This window comes from Pristiophorus japonicus, unplaced genomic scaffold, assembly GCF_044704955.1.
Source record: "Pristiophorus japonicus isolate sPriJap1 unplaced genomic scaffold, sPriJap1.hap1 HAP1_SCAFFOLD_1155, whole genome shotgun sequence".
Classification (NCBI taxonomy): domain Eukaryota; kingdom Metazoa; phylum Chordata; class Chondrichthyes; family Pristiophoridae; genus Pristiophorus; species Pristiophorus japonicus.
This window is the reverse complement of record NW_027250816.1, coordinates 1-20,699: the sequence shown is the minus strand read 5'-3', so window position 1 is coordinate 20,699 and position 20,699 is coordinate 1. Positions and strand designations below refer to the sequence as shown.

Genomic DNA, 20,699 nt, shown 5'->3' with positions numbered 1-20,699 from the left:
TGAACGGCCTCCTCCTGTCCCTAATGTAACAGGCTCGAGGGGCTGAACGGCCTCCTCCTGTCCCTAATGTAACAGGCTCGAGGGGCTGAACGGCCTCCTCCTGTCCCTAATGTAACAGACTCGAGGGGCTGAACGGCCTCCTCCTGTCCCTAATGTAACAGGCTCGAGGGGCTGAACGGCCTCCTCCTGTCCCTAATGTAACAGGCTCGAGGGGCTGAACGGCCTCCTCCTGTCCCTAATGTAACAGGCTCGAGGGGCTGAACGGCCTCCTCCTGTCCCTAATGTAACAGGCTCGAGGGGCTGAACGGCCTCCTCCTGTCCCTAATGTAACAGGCTCGAGGGGCTGAACGGCCTCCTCCTGTCCCTAATGTAACAGACTCGAGGGGCTGAACGGCCTCCTCCTGTCCCTAATGTAACAGGCTCGAGGGGCTGAACGGCCTCCTCCTGTCCCTAATGTAACAGGCTCGAGGGGCTGAACGACCCCCTCCTGTCCCTAATGTAACAGACTCGAGGGGCTGAACGGCCTCCTCCTGTCCCTAATGTAACAGGCTCGAGGGGCTGAACGGCCTCCTCCTGTCCCTAATGTAACAGGCTCGAGGGACTGAACGGTCTCCTCCTGTCCCTAATGTAACAGGCTCGAGGGGCTGAACGGCCTCCTCCTATCCCTAATGTAACAGGCTCGAGGGGCTGAACGGCCTCCTCCTGTCCCTAATGTAACAGGCTCGAGGGGCTGAACGGCCTCCTCCTGTCCCTAATGTAACAGACTCGAGGGGCTGAACGGCCTCCTCCTGTCCCTAATGTAACAGGCTCGAGGGGCTGAACGGCCTCCTCCTGTCCCTAATGTAACAGGCTCGAGGGGCTGAACGGCCTCCTCCTGTTCCTAATGTAACAGGCTCGAGGGGCTGAACGGCCTCCTCCTGTCCCTAATGTAACAGGCTCGAGGGGCTGAACGGCCTCCTCCTGTCCCTAATGTAACAGGCTCGAGGGGCTGAACGGCCCCCTCCTGTCCCTAATGTAACAGGCTCGAGGGGCTGAACGGCCTCCTCCTGTTCCTAATGTAACAGGCTCGAGGGGCTGAACGGCCTCCTCCTGTTCCTGTTGGCAGAAAATTACATGCGAAATGTAAAATAAAAGTGACTTCCTCATTCAGCTTTCTGCCAGTGACCGGGTAAAATGACGCCCCAGTGTCTGTGCTACTCCCAAGCAGTTCCCTCTGACTGTGCAAGGATGTTTGCACAGCAAACCAGTGCTTCCATATGCTGAAAATAAACATCACTCTGAGAGCAGCGTAGTTATTACCCTGCTTGATTCTCCCTTGAATAGAATCGAGCATTGCCTCACTGCTAAAAGAACAAGGCTGCATTTCTATAGCACCTCTCACCCCCTCAGGATGTCCCAAAGCACCTCACAGCCGGCGAAGTACTTTATTTGAAGTGCGCTCGCTGTTGCATTGTGGGAAACGCCAATTTGCGCACAGCAAGCTCCCACACACAGCGATGTGATAATGACCCGGATCGTCTGTTTTAGTGATGTTGGTGGAGGGATAAATATGGGCCCCAGGACACCGGGGAGAACTCCCCCTGCTCTTCTTCCAATAGTGGCCCCGGGATCTTTTACATCCACCCGAGAGGGCAGACGGGGCCTCGGTTTAACGTCTCATCGCGAAATACAGCCCCTCCGACAGTGCGGCGCTCCCTCAGTACCGCCCCTCCGACAGTGCGGCACTCCCTCAGTACTGCCCCTCCGACAGTGCGGCACTCCCTCAGTACCGCCCCTCCGACAGTGCGGCACTCCCTCAGTACCGCCCCTCCGACAGTGCGGGGCTCCCTCAGTAATGCCTCTGGGAGAGTCAGCCTGGATTGTGGGCTCGAGTCTCTGGGACTTTCTGCTGATGGAACGGGAGCGAGAAAGTGATACCAGGCCGCCATCTACTGGCGATGGAGCCACAGACACTGGCTCCGCATCACCATCATCGGCAGTCCCTCGGGATCGAGGAAGACTTGCTTCCACTCCTAACAATGAGTCCTTAGGTGGCTGAACAGCCCAATACGGGAGCCACAGTCCCTGTCACAGGGTGGGACAGACAGTGGTTGAGGGAAGGGGAGGGTGGGACTGGTTTGCCGCACGCTCCTTCCGCTGCCTGCGCTTGGTTTCTGCACGCTCTCGGCGACGAGACTCGAGGTGCTCAGCGCCCCTCCCGGATGCACTCCCTCCACTTAGGGCGGACTGGTCTTTGGGCCCAGGGACTCCCAGGTGTCGGTGGGGGATGTTGCACTTTATCAGGGAGGCTTTGAGGGTGGGTCCCTTGTAACGTTTCCTCTGCCCACCTTTGGCTCGTTTGCCCGTGAAGGTGTTCCGAGTAGAGCGCTTGGCTTTGGGGAGTCTCGTGTCTGGGGGACATGCGGACAATGTGGCCCTGCCCAGCGGAGCTGGTCGAGTGTGGTCAGTGCTTCGATGCTGGGGATGTTGGGCCTGGTCGAGGACGCTAACGTTGGTGCGTCTGTCCTCCCGGGGGATTTGCAGGATCTTGCGGAGACATCGTTGGCGGTATTTCTCCAGCGACTTGAGGTGTCTACTGTACACGGTCCATGTCTCTGAGCCATACAGGAGGGCGGGTATCACTACAGCCCTGTAGACCATGAGCTGGGTGGCAGTGTTGAGGGTCTGGTCTTCAAACACTCTTTTCCTCAGGTGGCCAAAGGCTGCACTGTTGGCATGAATCTCATCGTCGATGCCTGCCCTGGTTGATAAGAGGCTCCCGGGGTATGGGAAATGGTCCACGTTGTCCAGGGCCGGGCCGTGGATCTTGATGACTGGGGGGGCAGTGCTGTGCGGCGAGGACAGGCTGGGGGAGGACCTTTGTCTTACGGATGTTTAGCGTAAGGCCCTTGCTTTCATACGCCTCAATAAATACGCTGACTATATCCTGGAGTGCAGCCTGTGTATGTGCACAGACGCAGGCAGCGTCCGCGTACTGTAGCTCGACGACAGAGGTTGGGGTGATCTTGGACCTGGCCTGGAGACGGTGAAGGTTGAACAGGTCCCCACTGGTTCTGTGGTTTAGTTCCACTCCAGCGGGGAGCTTGTCGACCGTGAGGAAGTTTGAGAAGAAGGTTGGGGCGATGACGCAGCCCTGTTTGACCCCGGTGCCGACGTGGATTGGGTCTGTGATGGATCCATTGGGAAGGACCCCTCCATTCCAGGAAGGATGTAATTGCAGTGGAGAATTTTAGCGATGAGTCAAGATTGGAGAGGCTGGGGCTGTTTTCTCTGGAACAGAGGAGGCCGAGGGGAGATTTAATTGAGGTGTGAGGGGCCTGGATCGAGTGGATAGGACGGACCTGTTTCCCTTGGCAGAGGGGTCATCAACCAGGGGGCAGAGATTGAAAGTAATTGGGGGGAGGTTTCGAGGGGAAATGTCTTCACCCAGAGGGTGGTGGGGGTCTGGTGGGGAACTCACTGCCTGAAAGGGGGGTAGAGGCAGAAACCCTCACCACATTTGGACGTGCGCTCGAAACGCCGTAACCCACAGGGCTACGGACCCAGAGCGGGAAAGTGGGATTAGGCCGGGATGGCTCTTGGTCGGCCGGCACAACGCGGACACGATGGGCCGAATGGCCTCCCTCCCGGGCTGTAAACATCCCTGACTCTCCGGGGCCCTCCCCAACCAATCCAGGCAGTGCCCCCGGTATAGGGGACTCCCGTGCTCGGGCAACGACCTTGGCCAAAAACAAAAAGGACCCGTGCGGACAGCCCCATCACAAAACACAATCCTCGTTTGCAAAGCGGTTTCCGGCCTGATGCTGATCGGAGAGCCCTCGCCCACAGCAACCTGATCCTCCAATTCTCGCAGGAATCAGCCCCAATTCAGGTCACCCTCAGCCCTCTGGGACTGGACCCCAGGCGGAGAAAGACTTGCATTTATATAGCGCCTTTCACGACCACTGGACGTCCCAACGCGCCTCACAGCCAATGGCATACTATCAGAGTGCGCTCACTGTTGCATTGTGGGCAACGCCAATTTGCGCACAGCAAGCTCCCACACACAGCGATGTGATAATGACCCGGATCGTCTGTTTTTAGTGATGTTGGTCGAGGGATAAATATTGGCCCCAGGACACCGGGGAGAACTCCCCCTGCTCTTCTTCCAATAGTGGCCCCGGGATCTTTTACATCCACCCGAGAGGGCAGACGGGGCCTCGGTTTAATGTCTCATCCCGAAATACAGCCCCTCCGACAGTGCGGGGCTCCCTCAGTACCGCCCCACCGACAGTGCGGCGCTCCCTCAGTACCGCCCCTCCGACAGTGCGGCGCTCCCTCAGTACCGCCCCTCCGACAGTGCGGCGCTCCCTCAGTACTGCCCCTCAGACAGTGCGGCGCTCCCTCAGTACCGCCCCTCCGACAGTGCGGCGCTCCCTCAGTACTGCCCCTCCGACAGTGCGGGGCTCCCTCAGTACTGCCCCTCCGACAGTGCGGGGCTCCCTCAGTACTGCCCCTCAGACAGTGCGGCGCTCCCTCAGTAATGGCTCTGGGAGAGTCAGCCTGGATTGTGGGCTCGAGTCTCTGGGACTTTCTGCCGATGGAATGGGAGCGAGAAAGTGATGCCAGGCCACCATCTACTGGCGATGGAGCCACAGACACTGGCTCCGCATCACCATCATCGGCAGTCCCTCGGGATCGAGGAAGACTCGCCTCCACTCTAACAATGAGTCCTTAGGTGGCTGAACAGTCCAATACGGGAGCCACAGTCCCTGTCACAGGTGGGACAGACAGTGGTTGAGGGAAGGGGAGGGTGGGACTGGTTTGCCGCACGCTCCTTCCGCTTGGTTTCTGCACGCTCTCGGCGACGAGACTCGAGGGGCTCAGCGCCCCTCCCGGATGCACTTCCTCCACTTAGGGCGGTCTGGTCTTTGGGCCCAGGGACTCCCAGGTGTTGGTGGGGATGTTGCACTTTATCAGAGAGGCTTTGAGGGTGGTCCCTTGTAACGTTTCCTCTGCCCACCTTTGGCTCGTTTGCCCGTGAAGGAGTTCCGAGTAGAGCGCTTGGCTTTGGGAGTCTCGTGTCTGGGGGACATGCGGACAATGTGGCCCTGCCCGGCGGAGCTGGTCGAGTGTGGTCAGTGCTTCGATGCTGGGGATGTTGGGCCTGGTCGAGGACGCTAACGTTGGTGCGTCTGTCCTCCCAGGGGATTTGCAGGATCTTGCGGAGACATCGTTGGCGGTATTTCTCCAGCGACTTGAGGTGTCTGCTGTACACGGTCCATGTCTCTGAGCCATACAGGAGGGCGGGTATCACTACAGCCCTGTAGACCATGAGCTGGGTGGCAGTGTTGAGGGTCTGGTCTTCAAACACTCTTTTCCTCAGGTGGCCAAAGGCTGCACTGTTGGCATGAATCTCATCGTCGATGCCTGCCCTGGTTGATAAGAGGCTCCCGGGGTATAGGAAATGGTCCACGTTGTCTAGGGCCAGGCCGTGGTTCTTGATGACTGGGGGTCAGTGCTGTGCGGTGAGGACAGGCTGGGGGAGGACCTTTGTCTTACGGATGTTTAGCGTAAGGCCCTTGCTTTCATACGCCTCAATAAATACGCCGACTATATCCTGGAGTGCAGCCTGTGTATGTGCACAGACGCAGGCAGCGTCCGCGTACTGTAGCTCGACGACAGAGGTTGGGGTGATCTTGGACCTGGCCTGGAGACGGTGAAGGTTGAACAGGTCCCCACTGGTTCTATGGTTTAGTTCCACTCCAGCGGGGAGCTTGTCGACCGTGAGGAAGTTTGAGAAGAAGGTTGGGGCGATGACGCAGCCCTGTTTGACCCCGGTGCCGACGTGGATTGGGTCTGTGATGGATCCGTTGGGAAGGATCCCTCCATTCCAGGAAGGATGTAATTGCAGTGGAGAATTTTAGCGATGAGTCAAGATTGGAGAGGTTGGGGCTGTTTTCTCTGGAACAGAGGAGGCCGAGGGGAGATTTAATTGAGGTGTGAGGGGCCTGGATCGAGTGGATAGGACGGACCTGTTTCCCTTGGCAGAGGGGTCATCAACCAGGGGGCAGAGATTGAAAGTAATTGGGGGGAGGTTTCGAGGGGAAATGTCTTCACCCAGAGGGTGGTGGGGGTCTGGGGAGGAACTCACGGCCTGAAAGGGGGGTAGAGGCAGAAACCCTCACCACATTTGGACGTGTGCTCGAAACGCCGTAGCCCACAGGGCTACGGACCCAGAGCGGGAAAGTGGGATTAGGCCGGGATGGCTCTTGGTCGGCCGGCACAACGCGGACACGATGGGCCGAATGGCCTCCCTCCCGGGCTGTAAACATCCCTGACTCTCCGGGGCCCTCCCCAACCAATCCAGGCAGTGCCCCCGGTATAGGGGACTCCCGTGCTCGGGCAACGACCTTGGCCAAAAACAAAAAGGACCCGTGCGGACAGCCTCATCACAAAACACAATCCTCGTTTGCAAAGCGGTTTCCGGCCTGATGCTGATCGGAGAGCCCTCGCCCACAGCAACCTGATCCTCCAATTCTCGCAGGAATTCAGGTCACCCTCAGCCCTCTGGGACTGGACCCCAGGCGGAGAAAGACTTGCATTTATATAGCGCCTTTCACGACCACTGGACGTCCCAACGCGCCTCACAGCCAATGGCGTACTATCAGAGTGCGCTCACTGTTGCATTGTGGGCAATGCCAATTTATGCACAGCAAGCTCCCACACACAGCGATGTGATAATGACCCGGATCGTCTGTTTTAGTGATGTTGGTCGAGGGATAAATATTGGCCCCAGGACACCGGGGAGAACTCCCCCTGCTCTTCTTCCAATAATGGCCCTGGGATCTTTTACATCCACCCGAGAGGGCAGACGGGGCCTCGGTTTAATGTCTCATCCCGAAATACAGCCCCTCCGACAGTGCGGGGCTCCCTCAGTACCGCCCCTCCGACAGTGCGGCGCTCCCTCAGTACCGCCCCTCCGACAGTGCGGCACTCCCTCAGTACCGCCCCTCCGATAGTGCGGCGCTCCCTCAGTACTGCCCCTCCGACAGTGCGGCGCTCCCTCAGTACCGCCCCTCCGACAGTGCGGCGCTCCCTCAGTACTGCCCCTCCGACAGTGCAGCACTCCCTCAGTACTGCCCCTCCGACAGTGCGGCGCTCCCTCAGTACCGCCCCTCCGACAGTGCGGGGCTCCCTCAGTAATGGCTCTGGGAGAGTCAGCCTGGATTGTGGGCTCGAGTCTCTGGGACTTTCTGCCGATGGAATGGGAGCGAGAAAGTGATGCCAGGCCACCATCTACTGGCGATGGAGCCACAGACACTGGCTCCGTATCACCATCATTGGCAGTCCCTCGGAATCGAGGAAGACTTGCCTCCACTCTAACAATGAGTCCTTAGGTGGCTGAACAGTCCAGTACGGGAGCCACAGTCCCTGTCACAGGTGGGACAGACAGTGGTTGAGGGAAGGGGAGGGTGGGACTGGTTTGCCGCACGCTCCTTCCGCTGCCTGCGCTTGGTTTCTGCACGCTCTCGGCGACGAGACTCGAGGTGCTCAGTGCCCTCCCGGATGCACTTCCTCCACTTAGGGCGGACTGGTCTTTGGGCCCAGGGACTCCCAGGTGTCGGTGGGGATGTTGCACTTTATCAGGGGAGGTTTTGAGGGTGGTCCCTTGTAACGTTTCCTCTGCCCACCTTTGGCTCGTTTGCCCGTGAAGGAGTTCCGAGTAGAGCGCTTGGCTTTGGGGAGTCTCGTGTCGGGGGCATGTGGACAATGTGGCCCTGCCCTGCGGAGCTGGTCGAGTGTGGGTCAGTGCTTCGATGCTGGGGATGTTGGGCCTGGTCGAGGACGCTAACGTTGGTGCGTCTGTCCTCCCGGGGGATTTGCAGGATCTTGCGGAGACATCGTTGGCGGTATTTCTCCAGCGACTTGAGGTGTCTACTGTACATGGTCCATGTCTCTGAGCCATACAGGAGGGCGGGTATCACTACAGCCCTGTAGACCATGAGCTTGGTGACAGTGTTGAGGGTCTGGTCTTCAAACACTCTTCCTCAGGTGGCCAAAGGCTGCACTGTTGGCATGAATCTAGTTGTCGATGTCTGCCCTTGATGATAAGAGGCTCCCGGGGTATGGGAAATGGTCCACGTTGTCCAGGGCCGGGCCGTGGATCTTGATGACTAGGGGGGCAGTGCTGTGCGGCGAGGACAGGCTGGGGGAGGACCTTTGTCTTACGGATGTTTAGCGTAAGGCCCTTGCTTTCATACGCCTCAATAAATACGCTGACTATATCCTGGAGTGCAGCCTGTGTATGTGCACAGACGCAGGCAGCGTCCGCGTACTGTAGCTCGACGGCAGAGGTTGGGGTTATCTTGGACCTGGCCTGGAGATGGCGTAGGTTGAACAGCTTCCCACTGGTTCTGTGGTTTAGTTCCACTCCAGCGGGGAGCTTGTCGACCGTGAGGAAGTTTGAGAAGAAGGTTGGGGCGATGACGCAGCCCTGTTTGACCCCGGTGCCGACGTGGATTGGGTCTGTGATGGATCCGTTGGGAAGGACCCCTCCATTCCAGGAAGGATGTAATTGCAGTGGAGAATTTTAGTGATGAGGAAAGATTGGAGAGGCTGGGGCTGTTTTCTCTGGAACAGAGGAGGCCGAGGGGAGATTTAATTGAGGTGTGAGGGGCCTGGATCGAGTGGATAGGACGGACCTGTTTCCCTTGGCAGAGGGGTCAACAACCAGGGGGCAGAGATTGAAAGTAATTGGGGGGAGGTTTCGAGGAGAAATGTCTTCACCCAGAGGGTGGTGGGGGTCTGGGGGGGAACTCACTGCCTGAAAGGGTGGTAGAGGCAGAAACCCTCACCACATTTGGACGTGCGCTCGAAACGCCGTAGCCCAGAGGGCTACGGACCCAGAGCGGGAAAGTGGGATTAGGCCGGGATGGCTCTTGGTCGGCCGGCACAACGCGGACACGATGGGCCGAATGGCCTCCCTCCCGGGCTGTAAACATCTCTGACTCTCTGGTGCCCTCCCCAACCAATCCAGGCAGTGCCCCCGGTATAGGGGACTCCCGTGCTCGGGCAACGACCTTGGCCAAAAACAAAAAGGACCCGTGCGGACAGCCCCATCACAAAACACAATCCTCGTTTGCAAAGCGGTTTCCGGCCTGATGCTGATCGGAGAGCCCTCGCCCACAGCAACCTGATCCTCCAATTCTCGCAGGAATCAGCCCCAATTCAGGTCACCCTCAGCCCTCTGGGACTGGACCCCAGGCGGAGAAAGACTTGCATTTATATAGCGCCTTTCACGACCACTGGACGTCCCAAAGCTCCTCACAGCCAGTGCGCTCACTGTTCTATTGCGGGAAACGCCAATTTGCGCACAGCAAGCTCCCACACACAGCGATGTGATAATGACCCGGATCGTCTGTTTTAGTGATGTTGGTCCAGGGATAAATATTGGCCCCAGGACACCGGGGAGAACTCCCCCTGCTCTTCTTCCAATAGTGGCCCCGGGATCTTTTACATCCACCCGAGAGGGCAGACGGGGCCTCGGTTTAATGTCTCATCCCGAAATACAGCCCCTCCGACAGTGCGGGGCTCCCTCAGTACCGCCCCTCCGACAGTGCGGCGCTCCCTCAGTACCGCCCCTCCGACAGTGCGTCACTCCCTCAGTACCGCCCCTCCGACAGTGCGGCGCTCCCTCAGTACCGCCCCTCCGACAGTGCGGCGCTCCCTCAGTACTGCCCCTCCGACAGTGCAGCACTCCCTCAGTACTGCCCCTCCGACAGTGCGGCGCTCCCTCAGTACCGCCCCTCCGACAGTGCGGCCCTCCCTCAGTACCGCCCCTCCGACAGTGCGGCGCTCCCTCAGTAATGGCTCTGGGAGAGTCAGCCTGGATTGTGGGCTCGAGTCTCTGGGACTTTCTGCCGATGGAATGGGAGCGAGAAAGTGATGCCAGGCCACCATCTACTGGCGATGGAGCCACAGACACTGGCTCCGTATCACCATCATTGGCAGTCCCTCGGAATCGAGGAAGACTTGCCTCCACTCTAACAATGAGTCCTTAGGTGGCTGAACAGTCTAATACGGGAGCCACAGTCCCTGTCCCAGGTGGGACAGACAGTGGTTGAGGGAAGGGGAGGGTGGGACTGGTTTGCCGCACGCTCCTTCCGCTGCCTGCGCTTGGTTTCTGCACGCTCTCGGCGACGAGACTCGAGGGGCTCAGCGCCCCTCCCGGATGCACTTCCTCCACTTAGGGCGGACTGGTCTTTGGGCCCAGGGACTCCCAGGTGTCGGTGGGGATGTTGCACTTTATCAGGGAGGCTTTGAGGGTGGTCCCCTGTAACGTTTCCTCTGCCCACCTTTGGCTCGTTTGCCCGTGAAGGAGTTCCGAGTAGAGCGCTTGGCTTTGGGGAGTCTCGTGTCGGGGGCATGTGGACAATGTGGCCCTGCCCAGCGGAGCTGGTCGAGTGTGGTCAGTGCTTCGATGCTGGGGATGTTGGGCCTGGTCGAGGACGCTAACATTGGTGCGTCTGTCCTCCCGGGGGATTTGCAGGATCTTGCGGAGACAGCGTTGGTGGTATTTCTCCAGCGACTTGAGGTGTCTACTGTACATGGTCCATGTCTCTGAGCCATACAGGAGGGCGGGTATCACTACAGCCCTGTAGACCATGAGCTGGGTGGCAGTGTTGAGGGTCTGGTCTTCAAACACTCTTTTCCTCAGGTGGCCAAAGGCTGCACTGTTGGCATGAATCTAGTTGTCGATGTCTGCCCTTGATGATAAGAGGCTCCCGAGGTATGGGAAATGGTCCACGTTGTCCAGGGCCGGGCCGTGGATCTTGATGACTAGGGGGGCAGTGTTGTGCGGCGAGGACAGGCTGGGGGAGGACCTTTGTCTTACGGATGTTTAGCGTAAGGCCCTTGCTTTCATACGCCTCAATAAATACGCTGACTATATCCTGGAGTGCAGCCTGTGTATGTGCACAGACGCAGGCAGCGTCCGCGTACTGTAGCTCGAAGGCAGAGGTTGGGGTGATCTTGGACCTGGCCTGGAGACGGTGAAGGTTGAACAGCTTCCCACTGGTTCTGTGGTTTAGTTCCACTCCAGCGGGGAGCTTGTCGACCATGAGGAAGTTTGAGAAGAAGGTTGGGGCGATGACGCAGCCCTGTTTGACCCCGGTGCCGACGTGGATTGGGTCTGTGATGGATCCGTTGGGAAGGACCCCTCCATTCCAGGAAGGATGTAATTGCAGTGGAGAATTTTAGCGATGAGTCAAGATTGGAGAGGCTGGGGCTGTTTTCTCTGGAACAGAGGAGGCCGAGGGGAGATTTAATTGAGGTGTGAGGGGCCTGGATCGAGTGGATAGGATGGACCTGTTTCCCTTGGCAGAGGGGTCAACAACCAGGGGGCAGAGATTGAAAGTAATTGGGGGGAGGTTTCGAGGAGAAATGTCTTCACCCAGAGGGTGGTGGGGGTCTGGGGGGGAACTCACTGCCTGAAAGGGTGGTAGAGGCAGAAACCCTCACCACATTTGGACGTGCGCTCGAAACGACCCAGAGCGGGAAAGTGGGATTAGGCCGGGATGGCTCTTGGTCGGCCGGCACAACGCGGACACGATGGGCCGAATGGCCTCCCTCCCGGGCTGTAAACATCTCTGACTCTCTGGGGCCCTCCCCAACCAATCCAGGCAGTGCCCCCGGTATAGGGGACTCCCGTGCTCGGGCAACGACCTTGGCCAAAAACAAAAAGGACCCGTGCGGACAGCCCCATCACAAAACACAATCCTCGTTTGCAAAGCGGTTTCCGGCCTGATGCTGATCGGAGAGCCCTCGCCCACAGCAACCTGATCCTCCAATTCTCGCAGGAATTCAGGTCACCCTCAGCCCTCTGGGACTGGACCCCAGGCGGAGAAAGACTTGCATTTATATAGCGCCTTTCACGACCACTGGACGTCCCAAAGCGCCTCACAGCCAGTGCGCTCACTGTTGTATTGCGGGAAACGCCAATTTGCGCACAGCAAGCTCCCACACACAGCGATGTGATAATGACCCGGATCGTCTGTTTTAGTGATGTTGGTCGAGGGATAAATATTGGCCCCAGGACACCGGGGAGAACTCCCCCTGCTCTTCTTCCAATAGTGGCCCCGGGATCTTTTACATCCACCCGAGAGGGCAGACGGGGCCTCGGTTTAACGTCTCATCCCGAAATACAGCCCCTCCGACAGTGTGGTGCTCCCTCAGTACTGCCCCTCCGACAGTGCGGCACTCCCTCAGTACTGCCCCTCCGACAGTGCGGCACTCCCTCAGTACTGCCCCTCCGACAGTGCGGCACTCCCTCAGTACCTCCCCTCCGACAGTGTGGCACTCCCTCAGTACCGCCCCTCCGACATAGAAAATAGGTGCAGGAGCAGGCCATTCGGCCCTTCGAGCCTGCACCACCATTCAATATGATCACGGCTGATCATTCCCTCAGTACCCCATTCCTGCTTTCTCTCCATACCCCTTGATCCCTTTAGCCGTAAGGGCCACATCTAACTTCCTTTTGAATATATCTAACGAACTGGCTCCAACAACTCTCTCTGGTAGAGAATTCCACAGGTTCACAATTCTCTGGGTGAAGAAGTTTCTCCTCATCTCGGTCCTAAATGGCTTACCCCTTATCCTTAGACTGTGATCCCTGGTTCTAGACTTCCCCAACATCGGGAACATTCTTCCTGCATCTAACCTGTCCAGTCCCGTCAGAATTTTATATGTTTCTATGAGATCCCCTCTCATTCTTCTAAATTCCAGTGAATATAAGCCGAGTCGATCCAGTCTTTCTTCATATGTCAGTCCTGCCATCCCGGGAATCAGTCTGGTGAACCTTCGCTGCACTCCCTCAATAGCAAGAATGTCCTTCCTCAGATTAGGAGACCAAAACTGACAGCGCAGTGTGGCGCTCCCTCAGTACCGCCCCTCCGACAGTGCGGCGCTCCCTCAGTACCGCCCCTCCGACAGTCCCTCAGTACCGCCCCTCCGACAGTCCGGCGCTCCCTCAGTACCGCCCCTCCGACAGTGCGGCGCTCCCTCAGTACCGCCCCTCCGACAGTGCGGCGCTCCCTCAGTACCGCCCCTCCGACAGTGCGGCGCTCCCTCAGTACCGCCCCTCCGACAGTGCGGCGCTCCCTCAGTATCGCCCCTCCGACAGTGCGGCGCTCCCTCAGTACCGCCCCTCCGACAGTGCGGCGCTCCCTCAGTACCGCCCCTCCGACAGTGCGGGGCTCCCTCAGTACCGCCCCTCCGACCGCATAGCAGAATGCGACCCTGGTTTTTGCGCTCCAGCCTGTGGCCACAACCTTCCGAGGGGCAGTGAGAGCCACTTAAAACATTACCGACAGGTTTTTGGAAGGTGCGTGGCTGCATGGAGGCCGGGAGCAGGCTGGGCTGCGATGCCCCGCGCAGTGCAATAGCCAGGCAGGAGAGCAGCACGTGGTGGTAAAGGCACCATGGAGAAGCTCACGGTAATCTGCCCTGAGCAAGTGGGCAGAGAGAAACAACAAAACAACCAAGACACAAGTCATCTAAACTCCATTTTATTTGATACCAGCCACAGACTAAGTGCGTCCTCAAGAATGTGTGTGTGTTTTTTTTTTGTTAAACCAGCCTCAAAGAGCAGGAAAATTTTCCCCTTGGCTTTACCCCAACATCCCGCTGAAGCCTAGCGCTCGCGTTTGTCCCATCTACAACACAGGATCAGCCTGGTGTGCACGCACAAGCCAAGGAAAAGGAGGGGGAAGAAAAAAAAAAAAAACTGGGCAAGCAGGGGGCCGATACAGTTACACGAACAAAAAAAATATATGCACACTTTCCGCTATGCAGGACAGTCCTCTGTCTTCTCTCCTCCCCCCCCCACCACCCCAATCCCCATAACCAGCAAAACCCACGTGGAAAGTACAGCCAATACACTACGACACGCTATGGTAACAATACAGCTCAGGGGAGGGGGAGGGGGCGGGGGAAGGGGGCGGTTCGATTCGGATGCAGTCAAATTACGGGCGGGTTTTTTTTTTTAATAATTAAAAAGGATCGCGCGCTCAACGTTTTTAAAAAAAATGGACCCATTCGCGGTGCGCGCTCTCTGCTGCACGGCTAATCGTGCCGTGATCCGAATCGGGAGAGGGGGGTGGGGCCCTTGCCGGTCTCAAACACGCACACACACGCACACACACACACATACACATACACACACACACACACACGCACACACGATGTCCACAGCGGGGGAGAGGGGCAGAAAAAACGCACGATTTCCAGCGACTTCACACAGTAAACGCACGGACAGGCCTGTCCGGACGCAGGGCCCAGCAAACAGTTAAATTAACGGTTAAGCGGTGGTGATGACACACGGGCAAGAAGCGAGATCATCGGACATCTGTGGGGGGGGGGGGGGGGGGTGGGGGGGGAAGGGGGGAAGAGACGGGATGGGACGGGGGCAAAGGGCAAAGGGCAGGGTCGGGGGAAATGGTCATGCCAGTGTACCTCGGGTGACCGATCATGCTCACAGCTGGGGGGAGGGGAGGGAGGGGGAAGAGGGGGGAGGGAAGGGTTGGGGGTACATTAACTAAACCCCTCCCATCCCCAGCCAGTTAAAAAGGCAGTTTGACTATTATTATATTTAAGTTAGGTCACATTTCGGAACCCGTTGCCGGTCAAAGGCGGGAGGCTGACAGCGCAACACCTCGTGTTTGTCGCGCCCCCGCCCCCCCCGTCGGGCTGGATGGCCCGCGTGCGCGTCACGCCGTGTCCCTCCGCCCGCCACCAAACCCCCCCCTCCCCCTGCCCCCCCTCCCCCCATCCCCGCTCAACGGATGGTGTATCGGACGTAGGGAACCTCAACATCCTCATCATTCTCGTCGTTGCAGCACAGCTCGAAGACCAGCGCCTTGACGTGTTTGCCGATCTTCTTCTTGGAAACTTTGGTGACGATCTCAGTCATTCTGTAGGGGTGGGGGGGGGGGAAGAGAGAGAGAGAGGGGGGGGAACAGGTGAACACCACGCGACCATAGCTCGCGTTACCCGGCGACTTGAACGCAGCAAATGTCCGCAGGCGCTTCACAGGAGCACAAACCAGGCCCCGGACAGCGCGAGGAGGTATTAGGGACAGGCGCCCAGGCAACAGAAGGCACGGCCACCGATGGTGGAGCGATTATAATCAGGGATGGTCAGGGGGGCAGAATTAGAGGAGCGCAGAGATCTCCGGGGGGGGGGGGGGGGGTGTAGGAGGTTACAGAGATAGGGAGGGGTGTAGGGGCCATGGAGGGATTCCAAAATGAGGATGAGAATTTTAAAATCGAGGTGTTGCTGGACCGGGAGCCAATGTAGGTCAGTGAGCACAGGGGGTGATGGGTGAGTGGGACTGGGTGTGAGTTAGGACACGGGGTCAGTGAGCACAGGGGGTGATGGGTGAGTGGGACTGGGTGTGAGTTAGGACACGGGGTCAGTGAGCACAGGGGGTGATGGGTGAGTGGGACTCGGTGCGAGTTAGGACACGGGGTCAGTGAGCACAGGGGGTGATGGGTGAGTGGGACTGGGTGCGAGTTAGGACACGGGGTCAGTGAGCACAGGGGGTGATGGGTGAGCGGGACTGGGTGTGAGTTAGGACACGGGGTCAGCGAGCACAGGGGGTGATGGGTGAGTGGGACTGGGTGCGAGTTAGGACACGGGGCACAGGGGGTGATGGGTGAGCGGGACTGGGTGTGAGTTAGGACACGGGGTCAGCGAGCACAGGGGGTGATGGGTGAGTGGGACTGGGTGCGAGTTAGGACACGGGGTCAGTGAGCACAGGGGGTGATGGGTGAGTGGGACTGGGTGTGAGTTAGGACACGGGGTCAGCGAGCACAGGGGGTGATGGGTGAGTGGGACTGGGTGTGAGTTAGGACACGGGGTCAGTGAGCACAGGGGGTGATGGGTGAGCGGGACTGGGTGCGAGTTAGGACACGGGGTCAGTGAGCACAGGGGGTGATGGGTGAGTGGGACTGGGTGCGAGTTAGGACACGGGGCACAGGGGGTGATGGGTGAGTGGGACTCGGTGCGAGTTAGGACACGGGGTCAGTGAGCACAGGGGGTGATGGGTGAGCGGGACTGGGTGCGAGTTAGGACACGGGGTCAGTGAGCACAGGGGGTGATGGGTGAGCGGGACTCGGTGAGAGTTAGGACACGGGGTCAGTGAGCACAGGGGGTGATGGGTGAGCGGGACTCGGTGCAAGTTAGGACACGGGGTCAGTGAGCACAGGGGGTGATGGGTGAGCGGGACTCGGTGAGAGTTAGGACACGGGGTCAGTGAGCACAGGGGGTGATGGGTGAGTGGGACTGGGTGTGAGTTAGGACACGGGGTCAGTGAGCACAGGGGGTGATGGGTGAGTGGGACTGGGTGTGAGTTAGGACACGGGTCAGTGAGCACAGGGGGTGATGGGTGAGTGGGACTGGGTGTGAGTTAGGACACGGGGTCAGCGAGTACAGAGGGTGATGGGTGAGTGAACTCGGTGTGAGTTAGGACACGGGGGCAGTGAGCCCAGGGGGTGATGGGTGAGTGGGACTGGGTGTGAGTTAGGACACGGGGTCAGCGAGTACAGAGGGTGATGGGTGAGTGAACTCGGTGTGAGTTAGGACACGGGGTCAGTGAGCACAGGGGGTGATGGGTGAGTGGGACTGGGTGTGAGTTAGGACACGGGGGCAGCCGAGTTTTGGACGAGCCGAAGTCTACGTCAGGCGGCTGGCCAGGAGAGCGTTGGAATAATGATGTCTGCAGGGGTACACGGATTCTACGGGAGAGGAACCGGAACCGGACCCGCTCGGATCCAGTTGTCTGTGCTGGAGGTCTGTACACCGCAGTGCGAGGCACGTACAAGCGATTCGCCCAGAGGCTCGGGGAGAAGTAAAGGCTGGTATCTCTCGTACCTCAAGGTCGTGATCGATTTTTCGCGATGTTGGTCGTGGGATAAATATTGGGCCCGGGGAAGTTGCAGCCCCAAACCTCACCCCCATGGCCGCTCTTCACTGGCGAGCGTTGGCGGACTATTCAACCGCAAGGGCACTACCCGCCTCCCTCACGTTCCAGCCACCAATCGCGGGGCAGACCGACACAACAGCCATCATCGGCAGTCCCTCGAATCGAGGATGACTTGCTTCCACGTCAAAACGTTCACGGATGTTTCGACGAAGAAGCTAATATTCCCGATCCCGAACTACATCCTGAAGGATGGAAGATGCCTGTGGGTGGATTTGTTTAACGTGGGGTGACCGTTCCAGCCACCACACGGGCCTGACAGAGCGAGGTCTTGGTCCAGGGGCAAGGGTTAACCAGGACGACTGGAGACCAGCTCTGCTGCACGGACCCAGTGCACACAACATATCGCAGTGTGGGCTGGGCCCCGTGCTGCCTCTGGGTGCTCACAGGCCGGGGTCGACCGCTCAGCCTGCTGGGCCAGGCCAGGCCGCCATGCTGCTCCTTCTGCACAGCAAGATCCCACAGGCAGCAAACGGGACACAACTCCCTGCTCTTCCAACAACACCTGCGGGGCCAGGGGCGGGGGAAAAGATCTGTTCCGACGCCCACCTGAGCAGGCGGACAGGTCCCTGGGTTTTTATATCTCGGCTGGAATGAGACCCCTGTTGCAGGGCCACAGCCCTACCCGGCCCGAGGATGGAGCACAGCAGAGTGCGCACTGATCCACAGCGGGAGCTCAAACGGCCAGATTGCGAACGCCACGACTCCCAGCAGTGAACCAGCCCAGCCTGGGCTCCCGAGACAGCGAGAGGCGCACTGGAGAAAGCGCAAGGAAGATTGACAAGGACAATACCAGAACCGAGAGGTTAGAACATTCAGGAGAGATTGAACAGGCCGGGTATCTTTGATGGAGGTCTTTAAGATGATGAAGAGGGTTTCGATCGGGTTGACGTAGAGAAGAGGTTCCCACTTGTGAGGGAGACGAGAACTCGGGGCCATCAATATAAGATGGCGGTGTGAGCTGTGAGGAGGATGCCAAGAAGCTGCAGGGTGACTTGGACAGGTTCGGTGAGTGGGCAAATGCATGGCAGATGCAGTATAATGTGGATAAATGTGAGGTTATCCACTTTGGGGGCAAAAACAGGAAGGCGGATTATCTGAATGGTGACAGATTAGGAAAAGGGGAGGTGCAACGAGACCTGGGTGTCATGGTACATCAGTCATTGAAAGTTGGCATGCAGGTACAGCAGGCGGTGAAGGCGGCAAATGGCATGTTGGCCTTCATAGCGAGAGGATTTGAGTATAGGAGCAGGGAGGTCTTACTGCAGTTGTACAGGGCCTTGGTGAGGCCTCACCTGGAATATTGTGTTCAGTTTTGGTCTCCTAATCTGAGGAAGGACGTTCTTGCTATTGAGGGAGTGCAGCGAAGGTTCACCAGACTCCTGGGATGACAGGACTTACATATGAAGAAAGACTGGATCGACTAGGCTTATATTCACTGGAGTTTAGATGAATGAGAGGGGATCTCATAGAAACATAAAATTCTGACAGGATTGGACAGGTTAGATGCAGGAAGAATGTTCCCGATGTTGGGGAAGTCCAGAACCAGGGGTCACAGTCTAAGGATAAGGGGTAAGCCATTTAGGACCGAGATGAGGAGAAACTTCTTCACTCAGAGAATTGTGAACTTGTGGAATTCTCTACCACAGAGAGTTGTTGAGGCCAGTTCGTTAGATATATTCAAAAGGGAGTTAGATATATTCAAAAGGGAGTTAGATGTGGCCCTTACGGCTGAATGGATCAAGGGGTATGGAGAGAAAGCAGGAATGGGGTACTGAGGGAATGATCAGCCATGATCATATTGAATGGTGGTGCAGGCTCGAAGGGCCGAATGGCCTACTCCTGCACCTATTTTCTGTGTTTCTAAGACAGTCACTGATAAACCCAGTGGGGAATTCAGGAGAAACTTCTTTACCCAGAGAGGGGTGAGAATGTGGAACTCGCTGCCACGGAGGGGTCGAGGCGAATAGTATCGATGTATTTAAGGGGAGGCTGGATAAACACTAGGGGGGGGGGGGGGAAAGGAATAGAAGGAGATGGGGATGGGGGGGGGGGGGGGGTGGGGAGATGGAGAGGGGTGGGCTGGTGTGTAGCAGAAACGCCGGCACGGAGCGGTGGGGCCGAACAGCCCGTTTCTGGCCTGTGAACAGTTTGCGGTGAAAGCCAGGACTGTGGTTACCGGGTCAGCGCAGGATGCAGGGTATACTCACGGCTGCTCGATCCGCTCCTTCAGCTTGGCAGCGGGCATGAAGAATGAGTACAGCATCGAGACGCCCTGCGATAGCATCGTGATCTCCAACTTGTGCTCGTTCTGTGGGCCGGGGGGGGGAGAGAGGGGAACAGGACATCAGTGAGGGCGAGCGCCTGCAGGCAACTCCCGCCTTACAGCTTCGCGACACCGCGGAGACCGACACCTCCCGAGGGGAGAGGGTCACTGCATCGAGGACCACCCGCCCCGACCCCCCCCACCTCTCGCAGTCAACAGCTGCTCCCTGTCTTTTCTAAATAAACCGCGCGGCCAAATGGCCTGTTACATTAGGGACAGGAGGAGGCCGTTCAGCCCCTCGAGCCTGTTACATTAGGAACAGGAGGAGGCCGTTCAGCCCCTCGAGCCTGTTACATTAGGAACAGGAGGAGGCCGTTCAGCCCCTCGAGCCTGTTACATTAGGGACAGGAGGAGGCCGTTCAGCCCCTCGAGCCTGTTACATTAGGGACAGGAGGAGGCCGTTCAGCCCCTCGAGCTGTTACATTAGGGACAGGAGGAGGCCGTTCAGCCGCTCGAGCCTGTTACATTAGGGACAGGAGGAGGCCGTTCAGCCCCTCGAGCTGTTACATTAGGGACAGGAGGAGGCCGTTCAGCCGCTCGAGCCTGTTACATTAGGACAGGAGGAGCCGTTCAGCCCTCGAGCTGTTACATTAGGGACAGGAGGAGGCCGTTCAGCCGCTCGAGCCTGTTACATTAGGAACAGGAGGAGGCCGTTCAGCCCCTCGAGCCTGTTACATTAGGGACAGGAGGAGGCCGTTCAGCCCTCGAGCTGTTACATTAGGGACAGGAGGAGGCCGTTCAGCGCTCGAGCCTGTTACATTAGGGACAGAGGAGGCCGTTCGGCCCTCGAGCCTGTTCCGCCATTCGATCAGATCACGGCTGATCAGCGGCCTGGACTCCATTTTCCCGGGCATCACACCGAGCCCTGCGATGACGCAAGGCCAGCACGATGGCTCACACAGCGCAGTCGGAGGTGGACTGACCAAATTTCACCGGGAATGTGCGCAAAGCGATTGGGCGAAGATCGGACCGAGATTGGGCGGGCGAGGGTTCAATTGCCAACAGCACAGAGCGCAGTGCCACGTACCTTGAAATAATCCAAGAATTGTTTAGTGTCATCTCCTCGCCACTGGGCTTGACTCCGGTCACCTCGAACCGGTCCCACAGCGTCCACTCCTTGTCGTAATACTGAGGGAACAAGAGGGGGCCGGTGAGCAGGCAGGGGGGGGGGCAGAGAGAGCACAGTCGGCCGAGGGCTTCAGCTCAAACCCCGCAGGAAAGGTCCCAAGCTCAGGGGTTAGCCTCTCAGATACTGACTGACCGACAACCCCCCCGCCACCCCCCCAACCGGGAGCCCCTCCCTCCCTCCCTCCCCCAACCGGGAGCCCCCTCCCTGCCTCCCGGCCCCAACGG

General features: G+C 58.3%; 1 long non-coding RNA gene across 1 annotated transcript; it reads right to left on the bottom strand.

Moving 5' to 3' along the window:
- Nucleotides 1-13,531: 13,531 nt before the first annotated feature.
- On the bottom strand, nucleotides 13,532-20,469 carry LOC139241898 (uncharacterized). Its single transcript, XR_011588998.1, has 3 exons — nucleotides 20,374-20,469; nucleotides 19,231-19,331; nucleotides 13,532-14,951 (listed from the first exon to the last, which is right to left on the bottom strand). It is a non-coding gene; the product is annotated as an uncharacterized lncRNA (long non-coding RNA).
- Between the last annotated feature and the right edge of the window lie 230 nt (nucleotides 20,470-20,699).